Source organism: Lissotriton vulgaris, chromosome 7 (assembly GCF_964263255.1).
Source record: "Lissotriton vulgaris chromosome 7, aLisVul1.2, whole genome shotgun sequence".
NCBI classification, from domain to species: domain Eukaryota; kingdom Metazoa; phylum Chordata; class Amphibia; order Caudata; family Salamandridae; genus Lissotriton; species Lissotriton vulgaris.
Genome location: NC_141695.1, coordinates 1,596,096,373 through 1,596,103,868, shown reverse-complemented (window position 1 = coordinate 1,596,103,868; position 7,496 = coordinate 1,596,096,373). Strand labels below are relative to the sequence as shown.

Sequence of the window (7,496 nt, the reverse complement as noted above, 5' to 3'; positions counted from 1 at the left end):
TCAGAACGGCCCCAGCGAAGTCCCCCCGGGACAGCTAGAGACCCACGTACCAGGCGGGTGATGACCACGCCGAAGACAGACAAAACTCCACAGAGGAGACACCCACTAAGGGGGCCCAGGGAACAGAGCCACACCTCGCAGACCGACCCTGGGCCCCCGCCGGATCCACCGAACCCAGCGAAGCGTAGGGAAGGATGCCAGCCTGTGTAAGCCCGCGAACCAAGGAGGAACGAGGGCTAGCGGCCCGAACGAAACGGGCCCAAAAGGCATAACACAGGTCATCCCACCGGGAAAGGAAAAACGTGCGGCTAAGAGAAGCCAAAACAGCACGCCGAACAACCAGCCCGGACAAGGGAGGAACCACGTTGGTCGGAAAAAGCGGTAAAGATACCACCTGAGTCCGAGGCCCCAGGGAAGGGACCCCGGGAAGGACACGGGGGACATGCCGGAGGAGCAACCCCGTCCGGCAAAACCCGCAAGAAGGGCGGGGAGCGGAGGAACGACCCCCGCACGCCCCTCCGCCCAGCAGACACCATCGCCACCAGGGAAAACCACCTGAAAGGCGAGGAACCGCAGAGCCACCGAGGGCCGGGGCCCAAAAGGGCGGACCCCGAAGAGCTCGTAGAACGAGAGAGGGATCATGCCAATGTATTGCGATGTACATAGCTCACGTATCACCCATAGGCATCCAGGCGCGTGCCTCGGGAACCCGACCTGGAATTCCCCTGTGAGATAACCCCAGCAGGATACAAGGCGAGAGTCAGGCCTCCCGCCGCAAGGGGCCCTAGTGGAGATTAAGCATTTGCCCAGAGTTGCAGAGTGAACACGTGCGACGAGTAGGCACCGGCATGAGACTTCTCGAGTCCATGGAAGTACGTAAGCCCAAGACCCACCGAGGCGGGGAATTGAACCCTGGTCCAGGACCAACCTCAGCTACCGGGACTGCCGCCTCCAACCCCGAGCAACACATCTCCACTAACATGGAACGCTCCACGAATCTTGTGTGTCCTCCTTGCGCAGGAGCCGTGCCAATCTACTCTGTATCCTTCCAAATATGTATACGTGCCGCCGAAGCGAGCACTGGAATGCCTGCGGGAACCCAGCAGCAAAGCCACAACCCCCGAGCCAGCAGCGTCCTCCGCTCCAGAACCAGGCCTGCACAAGGAGGCAGGCCAGCCGACAAGAGCCGGCTCAACACCGACGCCGAGAGCGGGGGACCCAACCCTGTACGGGAAGATCCGGGATCGGCCAGGAGGCTCGAATCGCCAGCACGGCCAAAGGAGAGGGAACCCGGGGTGGTGGACCCCGCCGGGAACCAAAAACAGGAACGCACCACGACTTGCGTGGCAACCACGCGCGGGTGCCAGGCACCACACCACTGCAACGTTCCAAAACAAGGCCATGCGCCGCCGAGCCGAGCGCCCATGAGCACCCCGGCCCTGCCCAAGCGCCTCCTGCCGAGGAACCGCGATCTCAGAGGGCACGGGGGAGATGCGTCCAGCAGACCGAAAGGCCACGCGAAAGACAGGTAACAAGGACCCGGAAGGAGGAGTAGAACCCGGGCCGGAGGGCTGAGCCCCCCACCGTGAACAGAGACCTCGGAGGCAGACCGAGCCGAGGCCCTAGGCGTCGAAACACCACCGGGGCAGGGCGAGACCATGCAACGAAGGCCAGACCCGACTCCGTCGGACCCCGGGTGAAGACAGCCCGAAGGGCCAGGACCGGTGACACCCCCACCAGGGCGCCCAACCCGACCAAGACCCGGGGACCCAAGCACCGGCAAATGGAATGCCACACGAAAACGTGCAGGGGCCAAGCCAGTCACCTCAACCAAGTCTAGTAAAAGTGCTGCCGAAGCGAGCACAGCCAAAAAGACGGCCGGCCAGGAAGACATCCAGCAACCCCCGAAGCACGAGGTGCTGAGCGGCCGCGGGAGAACCCAACGACCTCCAAAGGACCCGGCGCCAAAGGACGCCCCCCCCCCTGAAATAACCAGAGGGAAGCATCGGGACCAGGCACACGCCCCCCCGAAGGAGGACAAGCCCGAGACGAGGACCGAAGGGACCACCGGACCGAGGCCAGGAAGCCGACGGATGAGAGACACCGCCAGATGTGAAGCCTCATTCCCATGGGGGGGGGGACAAAAACGAGGGCGTGAGGAAGCACACGGCCAGACAGGGAACCCCAAGACCCACACCCGGCGAATAAGATCCACCAGGCGGGCCAGGAGCACAGCTCCCCCCCCCGTTCGGGCCCGAAGGTAAGCCCAATGGAAGCACCCGCAACCGAGAGCGGGGACCCCCACACGCAGGCCGGCCCCACAGGCCAATCCATGGTCCCAGAAAACCTACAGGAGAGACAATGGAAGGAGCGGGGACCCCAACCCGTCGAGACGGTGGGTACAAAACGGCAATCCAGTGATTGCAAAGTGCTCAGCTACCCGAAGGCCTACCTGCACTGGGCGCCTTCGGGAAGATTCAGCAAGCTATTGTCAAGAACCGGGACAGCCGTGTCCCAGGACGGTACGCAGCGGAGGCAACCGCCCCCCCCCCTCCCCCCCAGGGGACCCCCAGGAGCGAGAGGGCCGAAAAGACAGTCCCTAAGGGTGAGACAGGGAGTGGTCGAACCAGCACGAGACCGGTTATCGCCGACACTCGGGCCCGGACCCGCCGCAGGACCCCACCCATGCAAGGGCGGGACGTCCTCACCTGAACTGCGCAGGGGCCAAGCCGGACCATACAGGAGCGCAACATGATGCGAAATTCGCGCACCACCCCCCCGCAAGGGCACAAGGCGTAAGCACGAAAGCCGTTGTCTCCTAACAAAACACATGGACTAGTAAGGTGCCCCTTCACCCCTACGGGAATCTTGGTGCTGAATAATAGCGGTCAGCCAACGACATGGCAATAATCTCACCGACCACAGACGGCTGAAAGGCCGAGTGGGCCCGCCGGTATACGAACCTGTGACTGCAGTAGCCGCAGCAATCCACAGTGCCACCAGCCTCCCTCTCCCAATGAGGAGACCAGGCAACCGAAGCCCCGTGGGGCCGACGCGGAGCGCCATCCAAATCCCAGAGGAAATAAACAGTTCCCAGGGATTTCGAACCCAAGACCCGCCGAGGCAGGGAAACGAACCCAGGGCCTGGGCCAGTCCTCTGTCAGGGCCTGACTAGCCTCGCAGCAGAATGGGAAACCACGAGTGAAACACTCGAGACCGGCTCCAGACGGCCCAGTGAAGAAACGAGACCAAATCACAACCAAAACTACGTGAAAATGTCCGCCTTGGGACACCCCTACAGCATAGGCGGGATCCGAACCCCGGCTTGTGAGGGCTGACCGCACCAAGGGTCCAAGACTCACCAATGAGCTATAGCTCCGAAGTACACAGGGCGCCAGAAACAGAACCCAGACACAAGGGACCTGACCCCAGGATGCACCGCGCCCCCATAGAGCGCGCCAGCGCCGCACTGTAAGTATGGCCCGTAGCCTTACGTCAGGACACACGCAGAAGCCAGAAAGCACCTTGAGATGCCCGCCACCGTCAAGACCCACAGGGTCGACATACAAAAAGCAGTGCCCTGGGAACTGATAAATGTGATGTGTGGCGAAGACCACCCGTTCTGCCACTCGTGTGCACAACAGAGTCACTTCGATGAATCCCATGACGTAACTGGGGCATGGGGCTGGGGTCTACATTGAACCCATGCACGAGCGCACGCCATGCACACGAGCTGCGTCAGCGCCTCAATGGTATCAGTGGCCGCACCTGGCGGCAACCAAACCCCGCCCTCGAGAGGCGGGAGGTGGGAGGTGCACGCAGCCAACCCCAGCGCGGCAAACCGCCGCGACCCGTAGGGGCCAAAATGAAGGGAGGCGGCAGCGCACAGCGCCGCGAAAAAACCGAGCTGCCGGGGGGAGCCCCCGGACCTCAGAGCCCCGAGGACCCGCCGACCTAAAAGGTAGGACCGCCCCGAGTAGGGAACATCGAGCCGGCCCGCACATGATGCACGGAAAGCTCCATCCGCCAACCGTGACCGACACTCCTCAGGCCCCGGGATCCGAGGTGAACGGACACCGTGGGTCACTGACAGAAAACATCCCTACCGCACAGGCAGGATTCGAACCCCGGCCTGTGAGGGCTCTGCGAAGGTCAAGCCCGCACGCGCCTGACGCCCCAGAACACTCGGCCAGCCTGTCGGTCGCTGCAGAAGCGCCGCCGGCCGTACACATCAGTGTACCTGCGCACAGGCATGTCACAACCCCCTCGTGCGCTAACAGCTGCACCGGGAGAAGCAGAAAATCAAACGTAGGCAGAGTAACCCATCAGTTGACCCGAGTCCGCACCCCTCCCCACCAACCTAGTGGGAATGGCGTCAGTAACAGAAAGAGAGCACACTTATTAGAAGTGATCTGTCTCTTGGGGCAGTCAGATGTAAGCACTCACATCTCGCGGCCATTAGCCGAGTGCACTTCCAGGCGGCCCAAGCCAGGACCGAGGTACCGACAGACTTGGCGCAAACTCCTGACAATGCACAAACGGAAACCCGAGTCCCACACCGGACTCGAACCTGGGTCCCCGGCTACAGCGGACCTCCTAGGCGTAGAGTCACCGCTGTGGAACCGGGAGTGTGTCAGGAATACAAGAAACACCCTCAGAGGGGTGTTTCAACCACCCGCATGTAACCACATACAGGAGAATGCGCCGGGCCCAAACGTCCACCAAATGGCTAGGGCCCCACAGTAACGACCGGGGGAGCCACGGGAATGTACAGCCACCCCACACCCCCGGCCGCCCCCCCCCCCCCTGTAGACCCTTGGCACGCTACAGCAGCACCTAACCGGCCCCCTAGGACCGGGGGAAGGAAGAGGGGGGGGGGGGATTATTTAGGCCTAAGGCACTCGAGACCGCTAGAGCAGGTCCTCCACCCTAAACCCCAAGGGCCAGCTCACGCCGGCCCATCTTACCTGAACAGTGCTCTGGAGAGAATCGTGCAGAACAAAAAAAACAGGCTGATTGGTTGGGCCGGCCCGCCTCTTATAGAGGTCAGGTGGGTCTGGTCGGCCATGTTGGGAGGGGGTGGGAGGTGGTTTCTTTTTGCTTTGGAGGGTTCTGTTGTGGAGCTAAAGCTCACTTTGTAAATCATGTGGCGAGGAAGACTAACGAGGAGGTAATTAGCAGGAGCAAGCTGATTAGAAGACCAGAAACTACATCCATTACAAAAATAATTTCGTATTATACGAAATAAGGAATATTCATAACATTATTGACACTTCTGAGACCTTGGTAACTCGGTCCACGTATATAATTGTTTCAACGGTTAAGACTTTATGCATCATTAAAAACACTAATTAAAGGAAATTATGTTAATACATATTTGCAGGTATTGCCCAATTACGAAAACACAACAAAACTAATGTTAAAAAAATGACAATGCAGTGATATAATTAGCTGTCTCGTGTGACAACTAGAAATCAAATAAATGTGCGTTATTCTCACACGATTCTCACAAGGTAAGTGAGGCTTGCAGTCTATCGAAAGGCAATCCTTAGCATATTTTACAGCTCACTGGTTACAAACGGTTTCAATCGGATTTCGGTACGGTCTGCTTTTCAAAATTGAGTTACATGCAGCCGAAAAACAAAAGGCACGTATACTCGGTAAATTAAAAAAAAAAAAGCAAAAACTGAAATTAGAAGACAGCATTGTGGCACTAGGGCTGTGAAAAGCATGGGTCTCCATTACGGTAGTCCTTCTTCCTTTGCGGGCAATACATCCATGTCACATGATCACTCTAACTAATGATAACCATAGTTTGGCCCACTTGCAAAAGCCCAAATGACGTACAGCGAAAAATCCCTTTGATTTAAAATGGTGACTGAAGGTATAATAAACAATAACATGAAAATAAAGTAAATATAAATACTTGCAGCTTGGATGAATACACCAAGCAATCATAAACTGTGTGATCCTACCAGGAGCAAACGTCTGAGGGGTTAAAACTGAAGGACACACCTTCTTGAGGAAGCCCACCAGAGGAGCTGTGGCCAATCAGGGAACGCGCTTGAAGATTCCTGAAACTGACAGCGCCTGTGTGGGCACGCGGAGCGCACGTGCCATTGCGGGGTTTGGGACCGAGTCACTGCACCCACTCCTCGGCTAGGAGTTGCTGTAATGTATGTATCTTTTCTCTGGCTCTGGGTGGTTTTGAAGGCCTGCTGCTTGCAGCACCGCCTACCGAGCCTTACCTGCTTTGCCCGCACTCGGCCCGTCTGCAGGCCCCGGCCTCACCAAGCGGGGTCCAAGTCCCGCTGCTGTTAGACAGGAGAGAGACATCCCCACCCTCCCCCCAAATAAACCCCTTATCATCTACTGCAGTAACTAACCGCCTGTACTTCCAAACCTCACGCCGTAATTGTTCCACCAAATATTGCCCTCCCCATATTTTCCCACTAATCCACATAAGATTTAATATTAAATATATCCCTGTTATTAACTTATTGGTCTTGATTTAATACTAAATATATCCCTGTTATTAACGTATTGGTCTCACACCATTTTTCTACCCATTTGTCTACCTAATTACAATACGCAAGGGACTGTCTTTTAATATGGTTCTGCTGCTATTGTGGAATGTGATCAAAATACGATATTGACATTTGACAGAAAAGTATGGCAGATCACTTTATCGAAGTGCTCTCCGTGGGAGAACTTTTTTGCAGACCGTAATTGTACGTCTAATGTGGTGAACCAGGATGTTTTGAGATATCTACCTGCTATTCTATGTATGTCACGTTAACATTATAATTTAAATGTAAATGAAAAGTAAATGGAAAGTTATATATTTGCCTCCATTCTTACTGAAAAGCGAAATTACCCCAGCCAACACCAAATGTATGGAACACTGGAAATTATTGCTATTGGGTTTCATTGGATAAAAACAGTTGTTCTTTTCCCAGCATACGCTCGCTCAAGTCAGTTTTAAATAGCTCTGTCTGCCTTTCCAAGGAAATCCTTTCTAGGCACGTTCAGTAAGGCTTAACTTTTAATTGCGGCCGTGTGTGTTTTTATTATTTGTGCTGGCCCAATGTGTGACATATACATGCCTCACGTATGACCCATTAATGGATGCTCATAAGCTGTCCAAACCCTATTTTGTCTATTGGGTTTTCTCACTTAGTGACTTTAATCACAGTTCCCAAGTTTTTTTTTTAAAGAAAAAAAAATTAATTAATGGTGCCCTCAAAGGCATTGACATCACATAACATTTGATCTCTGTAACATCGCCAGATTTAACATCATACAAAGTGGCAAAAATACCAATGATCCAGCGGGTTACCAACATCAAGTAATCTAACACAACATACTCACCTGGGCCCATAAATTCATTCACAACACACAGGTAAAATCTGCTGGGGTCATGTTTTTATAATCCTTAAGATTAGTTGTCTCTAGTGCGTAACCAATCTTTCACTGATCAAAAGTTCTTTCCTCTG

The 7,496-nt window shown here is 55.3% G+C and overlaps 1 non-coding gene across 1 annotated transcript; it reads right to left on the bottom strand.

The window, feature by feature from the left end:
* Positions 1–974: 974 nt before the first annotated feature.
* On the bottom strand, positions 975–1,081 carry LOC147706052 (U6 spliceosomal RNA). Its single transcript, XR_015298489.1, has one exon. It is a non-coding gene; the product is annotated as a U6 spliceosomal RNA (small nuclear RNA).
* Between the last annotated feature and the right edge of the window lie 6,415 nt (positions 1,082–7,496).